The sequence below is a fragment of the Macaca nemestrina genome, chromosome 7 (genome assembly GCF_043159975.1).
Source record: "Macaca nemestrina isolate mMacNem1 chromosome 7, mMacNem.hap1, whole genome shotgun sequence".
Classification (NCBI taxonomy): domain Eukaryota; kingdom Metazoa; phylum Chordata; class Mammalia; order Primates; family Cercopithecidae; genus Macaca; species Macaca nemestrina.
The window spans coordinates 44,552,549-44,567,498 of NC_092131.1; the positions used below are offsets into that span (position 1 = coordinate 44,552,549).

Here is a 14,950-nt window from a genome sequence, read left to right on the forward strand (position 1 = left end):
CGGAGGTTGCAGTGAGCAAGATCACACCATTGCACTCCAGCCTGGGCAACAGAGTGAGACTCCGACTGAATGATACTGTTCACAAAAACAACATTATGTATGTTTGAAGTAGGTATATAACGAGGGAAACCAAGGCTCCAAGAAATCACTGACAGTGCAGAATTCAGTAAGTGTGATTGAATTGGAATGTCAATCAGAATTGTTTTCTAAGTTATCTTCTTGACTTGGTAGATGCTGAAGTTTCTATTCTCCCTTGAGTTCTTACTTTTTATTCTAAAGAATTTGAATAATTCTCAGACTCTCAAGCGAAAGCTTCAATCAGAGGAGGGTATTTCAGTTGTGTTTCATTGCTGTTTGACCTCAGCTTTATTGAAGCTTGAGATAGTGTCCCATATAGTTGTTTATTTTCTCCCATCTGTTAACACTTTTTTTTTTTTTTTTTTTTTTTGAGACGGAGTCTCACGCTGTTGCCCAGGCTGGAGTGCAGTGGCGCGATCTCGGCTCACTGCAAGCTCCGCCTCCCGGGTTCCCGCCATTCTCCTGCCTCAGCCTCCTGAGTAGCTGGGACTACAGGCGCCCGCCACCGCGCCCGGCTAATTTTTTGTATTTTTAGTAGAGACGGGGTTTCACTGTGGTCTCGATCTCCTGACCTTGTGATCCGCCCTGTTAACACTTTTGACATTTATTTTTTTCTTCTGTTTTCCTCTCTCTTAGTAGTTTTGCAGGTGGGCTTGCTTAGGGTTGTACAGAGGTATGGCCCGGTCAGAAATACGGAAGTGGCATGGGAGCTGGGGAGACTGAAGATAAAGACATAGAGATACTGCATGTTCAGCAGGGTAGAGTTACGGAAAGAGGGATAGGTTTGGGAGCTAGGCAGAAATCTTAGAATTCTAGTCAGTTTTCCTTGTAAGCTAGGTGACTTTGGACAGATGACCTTCTCACAGCCTCTGTTTGCTTATCTGTAAAGTGGTGATAATATCGTCTGCCTTGCGGGATTCATTTTAGAGGTGATATATGTGAAATGCCTAGAGTAGCAGCTAAACATGATAGGCGCTTGGTAATTGACAGTTGTCATGATATTTCCATCTTTGAGGTCAGAGAAATGGTCAATATTCCATGTCCATTTATGATTATATTCTTGCTCTCTAGGATAGTGCCCCTCTCATCTTCACTGCTTAGAGTACCTGCTGAGGGAAACTATCCTTTCAGGCAGAAAAGGAATTCTTCATGTTTTTAAAGCAGTGCCGATTCTTACTATAGTATTGCTTCTTACTCATTACTTTTTCTTTTCTGGTTTGCATCTTAAATATTCTTCTAGAGAGTCTCTCTCTCTCTCTTTTTAATGAAGAGAGTTTTTGTGTAATGTAGTGTAATAAACTGAACATAGCTTTAAAGGCAGAGATGTATGATTATGGCTTGCTCTGGTTAGCAGGAAAGGTGTGCTTTGGACAGAGCATAGTCTGTGAAAGACCCATGAGTATCAAAGGTGGCCAAACGCTTTGAAAGACTCTGGGCATAAGGTTCCTTTTCTGGTTTTATCATCAATCTTTTCAGTTGTGACTGAGAGCTGGCGGTGTCTGGCATGTAGGAGGTGTGGAGTAAGTGTTTACTGAATGAATAAATATGATGATACTTCAGATACAAAGATTTAGTGGGGTCTAAATTTATTGGGTAGTATTTATTTGATTAGATTTGAAGAGCAGAAGTAGTATACAAACATTAAGTGACTTTTGCTGCAGCCTTGACAATAAAACAAACTGAGTTTCCTGTCATATCTGGGGCTTACACTGGACGGAGATTTGTTGGTTCACAAGAATTGCTGCTGACATTAACCTGGCACTTTGCAGTTCTCCTTGAAATATGCCATAGAAAACACTGGGCTGGAGCCCAGGACCTAAAGAGCACAATACCTTTGTGTCTGGCGGATGTGCAAGTGGAAGAGTGAGCTGAGGGCGAGGGTGTGATATTCTAGTCCTTTCTCTTACCCTGGCCCCTCTTGGCTTATAGGGATTCATATCAGCTCAGAGGCCCCAGTTCTGGCTCATCACCATTAATGAAAGATAAGTGCTATATAAGTTCCTTCTCTGGTCTTCCGTGTAGTTTCCCTTCCACTCACATGGACACCCAGGCTCTCTTTATTTTTGTTTGATGTGTGTTCAGGAAATATAAAAAGCTTATTTTAATTCCAGCTTTCAGTAAACAATTAGAAAGGAAAAGTTTCTGTTTGTTGTTGCAGGAACCCCTCCCCGTCTCAATCCCCTGCCTCCCAGCCTCTACAATTGGTTCATTTTTTTTTTTATGCAGGAAGTGAATTTTAGGTTCTCCATGTTTTTATCCCTTCATTAGTATGTATAATTAAGAGGTAACAGGATTTGATGTGGTTTTCTTTTTTTTTTTTTTTTTTTTTTTTTTGAGACGGAGTCTCGCTCTGTCGCCCAGGCTGGAGTGCAGTGGCGCGATCTCGGCTCACTGCAAGCTCCGCCTCCCGGGTTCATGCCATTCTCCTGCCTCAGCCTCCCGAGTAGCTGGGACTACAGGCGCCCACAACCGCGCCCGGCTAATTTTTTGTATTTTTAGTAGAGACGGGGTTTCACCGTGGTCTCGATCTCCTGACCTTGTGATCCGCCCGCCTCGGCCTCCCAAAGTGCTGGGATTACAGGCGTGAGCCACCGCGCCCGGCCTGATGTGGTTTTCTAAAGTTTTATGTAACATGAGAAGCACACTTAGTGAGTGGTTCATATTTTTGAAAGATTATACAGTATTTGAGGGGAGATTTTCTTTTACTGGAACCTCGTTTTCTACGCTCTTCATTTTGCTGGGCATAATTTGATAAGACTTAGCCTATCCTTATCCTTTTTACTTGAGGGCAATGCCGTGTGTAGTTTGAATACGCCAGTGCATGATCCTGAGAGGCCTTTCTTTGGTGAGTGTATCTTCAGAAACAGAATCAGGATCCATCTTCAGGAATTTTCTTTCTTCCTGAAGACTCATTTCCACATGTCAAGTATAAACTAGGCCTATAAACTCTAGTGAGTGGTTTCATGTAACCATCCAAACAGTTTCTGTTTCAGTTCCAAAAAAGGCAATTTTTCCCCCCAGCCATTAAATAGCTGAGTTTTTTTTTGTTGTTGTTGTTATTGTTTTTTTCTTGGCAGGGGGCAGGGCGGCCGAGAGTGGGGTTTTCCACTGCTGCTGGTGGGTTTTCTTTGGTGATAGGTGATGAGATGTTTCAGAAACCAAGCCATCTTAATACTAGTTGTTTAAAACTCAATATATAATACTAATGTTAGGTTTTTACAGAGTTTGAAAAGCTTGACAGAACATTTATAGGTAGGGAGGATTCTACTTAATTTATAAGGGTAGCTTGGAAGATATGTTTTAGTTTCCAAAATTACAGTATGTGACAATTAACTTTGTTTTAAAATTTTTTTTTATTTTTTATATTACATTAGTTATCATAAGTAACAGCAATTAATTTGGAAAAGAGAAATGGCCTAGAAGGAGATACGAGGAAACTTAACACTGGTCATCTTTGGAGAATAGGAATGGAAGGTTTCACTTTCTACCTTGACATTAAAAAAATTAGTTAAAAACAGAACGGTAGTTATGTGTCTTAAATCTGCCTTTCCAATTAATAGAAAGTAACAACTACTGAGAAGAAAAATGATATCTGTGAACATTGGTGATCATCACATTAAGCCTTTGTATGATCAGTTACAGAGTCTACCAGAGACTTTCAATACAGCATAAATGCTTCTACTCTTAAGTATTATTTGTGGTATGTATGTTTGCCCTCTATCCTTCCATCCACCCAACATCTGTCTACCCATCTGTCTGTATCTGCTAAGGAAGAGAAGTGCAGCTTGGTTTCTTTTGTGTAAGGAAAGAGCTTAATTGCTCCTCTATCTAGATGATCTTGAAAGAGCCTTATTTTTGATGTTTGGCAAGAGGGTAAAGTACTTAGTAGTTTTCAAAAATGGTATGTGGGACATTGAAAAGATAAATTGTATTGGTGTGAAATCTTTTGTTTTCAGTGTTCTGAGATTCTTTTTTTTTTTTTTTATGACAGAGTCTTGCTCTGTCGTCCAGGCTGGAGTGCAGTGGCACAATCTCAGCTCACTGCAAGCTCTGCCTTCCAGATTCAAGCAATTCTGCCTCAGCCTCCTGAGTAGCTGGGATTACAGGGGTGCGCCGCCACGCCTGGCTACTTTTTTGTATTTTAGTAGAAACGGGGTTTTACCATGTTGGCCAGGCTGGTCTCAAACTCCTAACCTCATGTGATCCACCCACCTCAGCCTCCCAAAGTGCTGGGATTACAGGCGTTAGCCACTGCACCTGGCTGAGATTCTTATCTTGGTAATTTTTTGCACAGAGAACTCAGCTCCCTATCGTACCACATTTTAATGAGCTACACAGTAATTTATGACTTGAGCTCTTTCCTTTTCTAATCAGCTCATCAACACCAAGACCGTTCTATGTCAATTTACTTTAGAATTGAAATTTTACTTTTTGTATAATGCTATTAGGTGGCTTGTATTTGATTTGGGGGATGAATAGATTTTGAGTCAGCGTTTGCTGCTTAACAAACCACTCCACAACTTGGTGGCTTAAAACAACAGCCATTTATTTAGTTCACCATTTTGTGGTTTGGCAGTTTCAGCTGGACTCAGCCATGTGATGGTTCTCATTTCCTCTGGGCTCACTCATGAACATGCCGTTAGATGGATATTCTCACTCACATATCTGATGGTTGGCTAGTGCTACAGGGATACCTGGGCTTTGTGAGTTTCATCATCCAGCAGGTTAGCCTGGGCTTGTCCACATGGTGGCTTATGGGTTTCTCTAAAGCAGTAAGAGAGGGCAAATGCAAATGCTTAAGAACTTTTCAAATCTCTGTTTGCATCATGTTTGCTATTGTCCCATTGGCCAAAGTGAGTTACAAGGCCAGCTGAAATTCCAAGGATGGAGAAAGACTCTACCTCTTTGTGGGAGGAGCTCTAAAATTATACTGCAGTGGCATGAACACAAGGAGGGAAAGAATTTGTGGCCATTTCTACCATCTGCCATAAATGTACTTGGGACTTCCCACCTTGGTTCAACGGATATTGTCTTTATTTTGAAATATGTCTAGAATCCAACCACTTCTCACTATCTTCTCTGCCTCCTTTGCTACCTCGTAGTCCAAACCACTATCATCTTTTGCCTCCCAACAGGTTCCCTGCTGCTTCCATCTTTTCCCCTGTGTTCTACACAGCAGCCAGAGCAAGCTTTTAAAAATAGAAGTCAGATTATGTCACTCCTCTGTTCAAAACCTTCCACTGGCTTCTCATTTCATTCAGAATAAAATTTAAATTACCTTCTGAGGCTACAAAACTTTACATGATGTGGCTCTTTCTTCGACCTCATCTTAACTCACTGCTCTTAGCCACACTCCCTCCTTGCTGTTTCTCAAACACACTAACAGGCCGTAGGGCTTTGCATTTGTGGTTTTCTCTACCAGATACTCAGCATGTCTCCTTCCTTTACTTCTTTAAGGTCTCTGTTTATATGTCACTTTCTCAGAGAGGTGGTCAATGATACACTACATAAAATAACATTCTTGCTTACCAGTCTCTGGCTTGCTGTATTTTACTCCTTAGACTTACCACCACCTGACAATTGTTTATTTTCTATCCCCTCCAGTTAGACTGTGCGCTCCATGAGGCAGTGACCTTGAGTATTTTGTTTGCTGTTTATCCCCAGTACCTAGAACAGTGCCTAGTGCAGGGTGTATGCCACTTAAGCCTCAGCAGAATCACTGTCCAGTGACATTCATCACCTGGTCTTAGTGTTGGCTCATCCCTAGAAGTGAGGTGAGGTCTGTGTCCCATTGTTGCTGGGCTAGAGGCAGCTGATTTCCTCCCATTCTTTGATGCTCAGTTGGACCAGTATCGTGATATTTAAGGAAAGGTTCATCCTATCCCCTTTTGCCAACACAATTTTAATTTGATGACTTTGTGGTCATTTTTCTTTATAAATACCCATCTTCATGGATTTAAATATATAATCATTGGATGCTTATGGTTTACATAAGTGTATGAATATTCATATGTATGTTTTTTTGAAGAGGGTGGCACATGGAGCAAACACTTTTTACTTAGGCATGGATGCTCAGGTAGTGGTGTTGATGCCTTCTTTGTGTATTCTTGAAATTTCTGCAAGCTCCCAAACCTTTTTATACTCAGATCTATGTACCAAATTGCTCAGGTCCCAGTGGGCCAGACTTCCACTGAGTGTTAGCTAACTCAGGGATAGAGTTGCTGTCCTTCAAGTATAGTTTGTCTCTCAGATGGCTTTCCCATAGCTGATTCTCAGGCTTTGAATATGGATTCTGTTAGTCCACAGGCATTGACTCCATTTGCAGTTGTGTGCTTGTAACAAACACATAGTCAAACCTCTAACATTTGGAATAATGAGATGAGATGGGAATGAGTAGGAGGAAGGGCAGCCTGGTTTAGTGAAATATCTGATGCACAGAATATTTAAAAATAGGCCTGGCATAGTGACTCACGTGGCCTGTAATCCCAGCACTTTGGGAGGCTGAGGCAGGTGGATCACTTGAGGTCAGGAGTTCAAAACCAGCCTGGCCAACATGGCAAAACCCTGTCTCTACTAAAAATACAAAAATTAGCTGGGTGTGGTGGTGTGCATCTGTAATCCCAGCTACTCGGGAGGCTAAGGCACGAGAATCGCTTGAACCTGGAGGCAGAAATTGCAGTAAGCTGAGATCGTGCCACTGCACACCAGCTTGGGTGATAGAGCAAGACCCTGTTTCAAAAAAAAAAAAAAAGGAATATTTTAAAATAAAGGTAATTATGTTAATTATATGATTTTAAAATTATAGCGCATGTCATAGACTAAGATACAACTGGGATATGAGTCCCATAAGCAACTGTAATGGAAATATTTGCAGTCTACACAGGCCTAGAGAAGAAGTGGAGGATTTTAAGCAGCAAAGTCTGTGGAAGAGTTATTTGACTCAGACTTTGAAGGCTAAAGAACTAGATAAATCTAATTTGTTGAAACCTTTGATTTAAAAAAGTTACTGATTTTTATATTAATGGACCTGAAGATGTTCAGGTGCAGATTAACTTGTACTTGATTAGAATCACATTCTTCAAGTGTAAAATAGAAATTTTGCAGTGGAAAAGCTGAGACATGTGATTTCTCTGCCTGGCTTCTTCTGGACATTAAGGTAACTCTCACTGGAGATGTCTCCCATTCCAGAAGTGGACATTTATGTTTCGCTGCCCCAAAGCTGGTTGAATTAGAAAGCTGGAAAGCAAAGCAAGAGCTTTAAATATTTAGTGGAACGAGGGTGCTGATAATGACAGTCGGGATTGTGGGGCTCTTCTGGACTCTGGCTTCTTATGAGAGGAAGGGTTAAGAACATCCCCTTTTGGGGAAGACAAGCTAGGACTTCAGTCCAGTTTTGCCGTTTACTATTGGAGTGATCTTAGATAAGTTATTTAACCTCTCTATGCCTCAGTTTCCTTGGTGGTAAAAAGGGGGATAATGAGAGGGCTCATACTTTAGAGTTGTAAGGATTCATTGCAGTCATATGTGGGAAAGGCTTATTGTAGATGCTCAGGAAATGTTAGCTAATATATATAGAAGGCCTATTTTCTTAAGAATTCAGGAAAATGATACCAGAAGGGCTTAAATGGGCACCCGGGACACAGTTTTATGTGCCATTGTGGTCCCTATGAAACTAGTGAATATATGCAGTTGTTTTGTGAGAGTGACAGAACAAAGAGTGACAGAGGGAGGGGGTTGCCATAGCATTGGGGTAAACAAGTGAGCGGAGTGGTCTAGAGAGGAAAGCATTTGTGTGCACAGTGGCTCCAAAGAGGTGTGTGAGGTGTGCAAGGAGGGAAGAGCATACACCTGGTAATGGGGGCCTGAGAGCTGCAGGGGTTGGAAGATAACACTGGTATGTGTAGAAGTGTGTGTAGGGGTGGGAAGGAGGGTGGAGTGAGGATTTATGGGCTTGGATCAGGCTATTAGGTTGGATCCCAAAGGCATTAGGTGCCACTCAGGCTAGATCTCTACGAAGAGGAATCACGCAAACTGAGGCTCCAGAAGAAAAGAGTTCTTTCTGTGGGTTTATGCTAGATTCCTAGGGTCAGGCTTCTCAAACTTATCTAATCAAGTGCCCCTAGGCATAAGAGAGTTACCCTTGCTGGGACCTGCGCGGTGGCTTGCGCCTGTAATCCCAGCACCTTTGGGAGGCCGAGGTGGGCGGATCACGAGGTCAGGAGATGGAGACCATCCTGGCTAACACGGTGAAAACCCATCTCTACAGGCCGGGCGCGGTGGCTCAAGCCTGTAATCCCAGCACTTTGGGAGGCCGAGGCGGGTGGATCACGAGGTCAGGAGATCGAGACTATCCTGGCTAACATGGTGAAACCCCGTCTCTACTAAAAATACAAAAAACTAGCCGGGCGTGGTGGCGGGCGCCTGTAGTCTCAGCTACTTGGGAGGCTGAGGCGGGAGAATGGCGTGAACCCGGGAGGCGGAGCTTGCAGTGAGCCGAGATCACGCCACTGCACTCCAGCCTGGGAGACACAGCGAGACTCCGTCTCAAAAAATAAAAAAATAAAAAAAAAAAAAAGAAAACCCATCTCTACTAAAAAATACAAAAAATTAGCCGGGCGTGGTAGCTGTCGCCTGTAGTCCCAGCTACTCGGGAGGCTGAGGCAGGAGAATGGCGTGAACCCGGGAGGCGGAGCTTGCAGTGAGCTGAGATCGCGCTGCTGCAAGGACTCCTGCCTGGGCAACAGAGCGCAACTCCGTCTCAAACTTGCTGCAGTTTTTTTGAAGTCTTGTTTATTTATTTTTTAGTTTTTTTATTTTTAAAAATTCAGAGATTTTTGCATTTCATATTTGTTTCTTTTCATTCTAAACATTGGTGTTTTTAGTAAAGTTAATCGCACCGAGGGAGAAGTGCCATGTTTATCTTATGGCTTCTAAAAGAAACCCACACTGCCCTTCTGAGATTAATCCAGGAGCAAGGTAATTAACAGTTAGGGTAGTTGGATGCCAGGAAAGAGAGAGGTCTTTAGAAGGGGCCTCGTACTCATAGCAGGTAGGCAGTTGGTATTCCCTCATTGCTTCTTCTAGGCCTCTGAGGCCCCAAATCCTTTCTGTAAGGCAACTTGTGGCTTTTTGAAGGCCCACTGATGGTCCTTTAGTGCTCACTACTTACCCAAGCTGCTGAGATTCTTCCTTGTGCCCACTGCAGCAGTGGCCTGGGACAGGAAGTAAGGTGCATTTAATACTCTTGTCCCAGGCTGGGCGCCTTGGCTCACACCTGTAACCTCAGCATTTTGGGAGGCTGAGGTGGTTGGATCACTTGAGGCCATGTTTTGCTTTGCTTTGCTTTGCTTTTAAAACCAGGACTCTGCCCTTCTTAGTGAAGCATATTGGGGGGCAGAGAGGCATACTGATTGGGATTTTTCCAAATGGTTTTCCTCACATCCTGACATCCGAACCTCTTAAATAAGGACTTTCAAGGCCCTCATGCAATTCTGGTAGTTTCAGTATATCTAAGAGAAGACAGATTATTAATGATTTTCAGATGTGAAATTCATTAAACTATATAAGAAATGAAAGTGCTTTTGGGGAAGGATAATACTAGGGAGTATTGAAACAGAACATCTAAAACAATTGTTTTCCTTGCAGTGTTAACATGTGATATAAATGTGGTGTTTTTGTCTTTACTGCTTGCCTTATGTTACCTCCTTGCTCTGGAACAGTTGTTTTCAGACTTCAGTATGTATAGGAATCACCTGAGAAATTGGTTGGAGTTGTTGATTTGCTATCTTTTACCTGGGGATGTGCAGTACAGATGGTTCAAATGCTTTTTGAGCAGACTGGATATTGCTTTGGAAGTGTCATAGTGTTCGTTTCTAACCTCTACATAGTGGCCTGTTCCTGCCTGTCACCTCACACCCTGCATTCTTCAATGACCTCAGTGCCTTTGCTTTATTCATTCCTCCCAAGATGGAAATTAATCTTCTGTCTCCTTAGGGCTCAGCTCAAGAGGAGACCTTCCCAAGAAGCTTTCTGTCTAGTCTAGCTCACTCTGATGATGCCTTTCCCAAAACCCCTCTGTACATACAGTAGTTAAAAAAAAAAAAAAGGCTAACTTTCCCTGTTTGGCTCTTGTAGGTATTATGTAATTTTTTATTTATGGTCTGTATTGCTCACTGGACCATTCCTGTATATTGCATTGCTTTACTGGTTATCTTTCAAGGTTCCCATGTACAACTTCAGAGGGTGTGCAGTGCATAGTATTAATGTGCTGTTCCTCTGTCTTTGTATTTTTGTTTTTGAGATGAGGTTTCTTGCTATGTTGCCCAGGCTGGTCTTGAACTCCTGGGCTCAAGGGATCCTCCCGCTTTAGCCTCCTAAGTAGCTGTGTGTGCCACTACACCTGGCTTCTCTGTCTTTCTATGTAAAAAATAGTTTATTTCTCTTAATAAGATTTCAAGTGCCTTGAAAGTAGGAATAATCTTAGATTTTGTATTTTTCATAGCATCCAGTAACTTTATATTTAGGCTTCTCCTCCTTTTCCTCCTCCTCCTCCTCCTTCTTCCCTTCCCTTCCCTTCCCTTTCTCTCTCTTTCTTCGTCTTCCTCTGTCCTCCTTCTTCTCCTTCTCTTTCTCCTCCTCCTCCTTCTCTCCTTCTTCTTCTTCTTCTTTCTTTTTTTTTTTTTTTTTCCTAATTTAAGACAAGATCTCACTCTGTCACCCAGGCTGGAGTGCAGTGGCGCCATCTCGGCTCACTGCAACCTCCACCTCCGGGCTCAGGTGATCCTTCCACTTCAGCCTCCCAAGTAGATGGGAGTACAGATGTGCGCCACCAGGCCTGGCTAACTTTTTAATTTTTTGTAGAGGTGGCATCTGTCCATGTTGCCCAGTCTGGTCTCTAGTTCCTTGGCTCAAGTGATCCACCTGCCTTGGCCGGCCTCCCAAAGTGCTGGGATTACAGGTGTGAGCCACTGTGCCTGGCTTCTTTTAATCTTTTTAGTCTGCCAGGCACGGTAGCTCACGCCTGTAATCCCAGCGCTTTGGGAGGCTGAGACAGGTGGATCGCCTGAGGTCAGGAGTTCGAGACCAGCCTGGCCAAGATGATGAAACCCCGTCTCTACTAAAAATACAAAAATTAGCCACATGCGGTGGCGGGCGCCTCTCCCAGCTACTTGGGAGGCTAAGGCGGGAGAATCACTTGAACCCGGGATGTGAGGTTGCAGTGAACCAAGATCCCGCTGCTGTACTCTAGCCTGGGCGACAGTTCAAGACTCTCAAAAAAAAAAAAATCAATTTCATATAGTAGAAAAATATGGTGGTATTCTTTTGTCTTATTTGGAAGAGTAGAACTGCACTAATGGAAATGATTTAGGATTCGGCCACAGAATCTGAAATTTGTTGAATTTTTTTTTAATTTTTAGAGCTCATTTTCTACCTGAGCTTCATTTCTGTTATAGTTTTCTAAGTATGCGACAAGTAATGTTTTAAGAACCATTAAGGTACTGTTCATTGAATATCGTCTTGTAGAATATAATGTTGCTAAAGATTTTGATGTAAAGATTCTAGTTAGAAGCCTTGAGCTAAGTTTTTCTGAATCTTGCCCTGCCATCCCTCCCACCCTCCAATGTGGTTTTTGGTGTTCTTAAAAACAAAAAACAAAAACCTGTTTAAAGTTACCAGAGTCATGCATGTATTTTTATAGAAAATACAGATGAACAGATGATTATCACTTCAAACATTTTGGTGTGTATTCTTCAAGCTTTTTTGTAGGGGTAGTGGTGGCGGCAGCTGTATTTGTATGGGCTCATGGTCTTACTAGACCAAAACAATTTTTTTTGGAGGACTACTTCTAGCCTATCCCAATGTAGTAATTAGTCTGATAAAAATTTAATAAGTCATCACTGTGGTAATTTATGATGATGCCTTTTTATCAAGTCAAATTGAGTAATTGACTTATCTAATTAGTAGTACATCTCTTAGTCAGATCAGTGCCTGGTTGTTTTGTTTGTTTTTTTTTTTTGAGACGGAGTCTCGCCCTGTCACCCGGGCTGGATGCAGTGGCCGGATCTCAGCTCACTGCAAGCTCCGCCTCCCGGGTTTACGCCATTCTCCTGCCTCAGCCTCCCGAGTAGCTGGGACTACAGGCGCCCGCCACCTCGCCCGGCTAGTTTTTTGTAGTTTTAGTAGAGACGGGGTTTCACTGTGCTTGCCAGGATGGTCTCGATCTCCTGACCTCGTGATCCGCCCGACTCGGCCTCCCAAAGTGCTGGGATTACAGGCTTGAGCCACCGCGCCCGGCCTATCAGTTCCTGGTTGACCCACAAGACAAAGCTTTTGAATATAAAGCGGTCTTCTAGTGTATTGGGGAGTATGTGCTTCTACTTTAATAAACTGTGTATCCTTTTTGAGAACCACTGAGGTGTGGGTGTTTTTTTGTTGGTTTGTTTGTTAATTTGCTTTTTAAAAAGTTTTGAAAACTGAGCCAGAATAGTTTTGCTTATAGTTTGAGGAAGGAGAGTGTTCATGTTCAGCTTCTCTGCATTTTGGAGAATGATACACAACATAACGTGTACGTTTCTCCAGTTGCGTTTTCATCCGTCCCATTTTCCAGGCAGACTAGAATCCATGTAACTGCGGACTAGTGCCATTACACAGTGACACTAGTTCACAGAAGGAGTATGGTATAGTAGAAGAGAACAGGTCTTGGAGATTTGCGGCTTTCTACCTGTACGTTACCCTTAGCAAGACCTTCTTAACCCCTTTGAGTCACAGTTAGGCTTACTGTAAGATAAAAGTAAGCCCAAACACAAAATATTAATTTGATGGATAAAGTCTTAAGGTCCCGCCCTGTTTAATTCCTGACTTTTCCACATGGCCCACCATGAACTACTACCACCTTTATGATGGCCAGCAGGCATGAATTGTCTTGAACTTCATTTTTCCTTCTATTTAAGTGGAGAAGGTATCTCTTTTCCTGTTTATTAAATTCATTTTTCTGTCTCCTGGATTTCTCTCTGCTGCCTCTTCACTTTATGGGTGATCTCTTTTTGATTATCCTAGCTCTCTTTGTCCTTCTTTTCTTCTTGGTGAACTCTTATTGATCTGACATGGTCACCTGCAGGAAGGTAGCCTCCTGTGACTTCGCTGGCTTCAGGGAGGTGTCCTGTCCCCAGCACTCTTACAGCACTCTTCTCACAGAGGCTTTTGAGGTTTACTTGCCTGGTTTCCCAGTACAATGTAAGCTCCCTGAGGGCCAAAGATTGTCTCTTCATTTACCTTGTGCAGGGCCTAGGTTAATGAGTTGAATGAATGGTGAATGGCAGCTCTAAAGAAAAGCACATAATTTTTGATTTAGGGGCAGTATCCAAAGTGCATTAAGATCATGGACTCTGGGGCCATGTTGCTTAAGTTTAGACCCCTGCTCAGCATGTACCCTTTGACAAGAGCCTCAGTTGCTGCTTCTGTAAAGTGGGGCTAGTGACAATAGTACTTATTTTATAGTGTTATTGCGAGAATTAAGTGACCCAATAGATGAGTAGCGTGGAGAGCAGTGTAGCACATAGAGAGTGCTGACTAAGAATTAGCTCTTTACTATATACATATGTATATATTTGGATACAGAGACTTGCTCAGTCTCCCTGGCTGGAGTGCGGTCTTGTAATCTTGGCTCACTGCAACCACTGCCTCTTAGGCTCAAGCAGTCTTTCCGCCTCAGCTTCCTGAGTCGCTGGGACTACAGGCGTGTGCCACCATACCTGGCTAGTTTTTGTATTTTTTGTAGAGACAGGGTTTCACCATATTGCCCAAGTGGTTTTCCCGCCTTGACCTCGCAAAGTGCTGGGATTACAAGCGTAAGCCATTGCACCCGGCCTAACTATTGAATTACTATATTTCATGAGCTTTCAGACACCTTTTTCTGATAGTTTTCTACTGATAATTTTGCTTTTATAAAATTTTATAAAATTTCAACGTGGTAATATTTATCCTTCCTATAGATGGCATTTGAGTATTGTGGTGGGAGTATTTTCTTTTTCTTTTTTTTTTTTTTTGAGATGGAGTCTTTCTCTGTCACCTAGGCTTGAGTGCAGTGGCATGATCTCAGCTCACTGCAGCCTCTGCCTCCCGGGTTCAAGCAATTCTCCTGCCTCAGTCTCCTGAGTAGCTGGGATTACAGGCGCATGCCACCATGCCCGGCTAATTTTTGTATTTTTAATACAGATGGGGTTTCACCATGTTGACCAGGCTGGTTCAAACTCCTGACCTCATGATCTGCCTGCCTCGGCCTCCTAAAGTGCTGGGATTACATGCGTGCGCCACTGTGTCCTGCCAAGTGGGAGTGTTTTCATCATGCCACCTTCTGTGGGGTCCCCATGGCAAGTGAGATGTTGAGCAGGATGAGTCTTGTCACCCTCAGAACTTCGAGAAGGGAAGTTATGGGTGTCAGGAGGCAGGGCAGCACCTCCTGCCTCTAAATCTGGTGCCCTCTGCTTCATGCTGTGTTGATGGTTCCATTTAAAAAAAACAACTTCCAGCTGGGTGTGGTGGCTCACATCTGTAATCCCAGCACTTTGGGAGACCGGGGCAGGTGGATCACTTGAGGCCCGAAATTTGAGACAAGCCTGGCCAACATAGTGAAACCCCGTCTCAACTAAAATTATAAAAATTAGCTGGGCATGGTGGCGTGCGCCTATAATCCCAGCTACTCGGGAGGCTGAGGTGGAAGAATTGCTTGAACCCAGGAGGTGGAGGCTGCAGTGAGCTGAGATCTCGCCACTGCACTCCAGCCAGGCCGACAGAATGAGACCCTGTCTCAAAAATATAAAAATTAACAAAAAACCCCAATTTTTATTCGGAAATAATTTTAGACCTAAAGTAG

General features: G+C 43.0%; 1 protein-coding gene across 6 annotated transcripts in view; it reads left to right on the plus strand.

Annotated features, from left to right (window-relative positions):
- LOC105473681 (protein phosphatase 2 regulatory subunit B'epsilon) overlaps positions 1 to 14,950 on the plus strand; it is a 175,189-nt gene that overhangs the window by 26,856 nt on the left and 133,383 nt on the right. The window contains exon 1 of one of the 6 annotated variants that reach the window (XM_011727600.3): positions 7,839 to 7,972. The exons of 3 other annotated variants lie outside the window; for them this stretch is intronic. The gene's annotated coding sequence lies outside the window, so the exon portion shown is untranslated. Of the gene's footprint in view, positions 1 to 7,838; positions 7,973 to 14,950 lie in introns of those variants that run through there. 2 more of the 6 variants (XM_011727601.3, XM_071100049.1) reach the window with 2 other exon arrangements.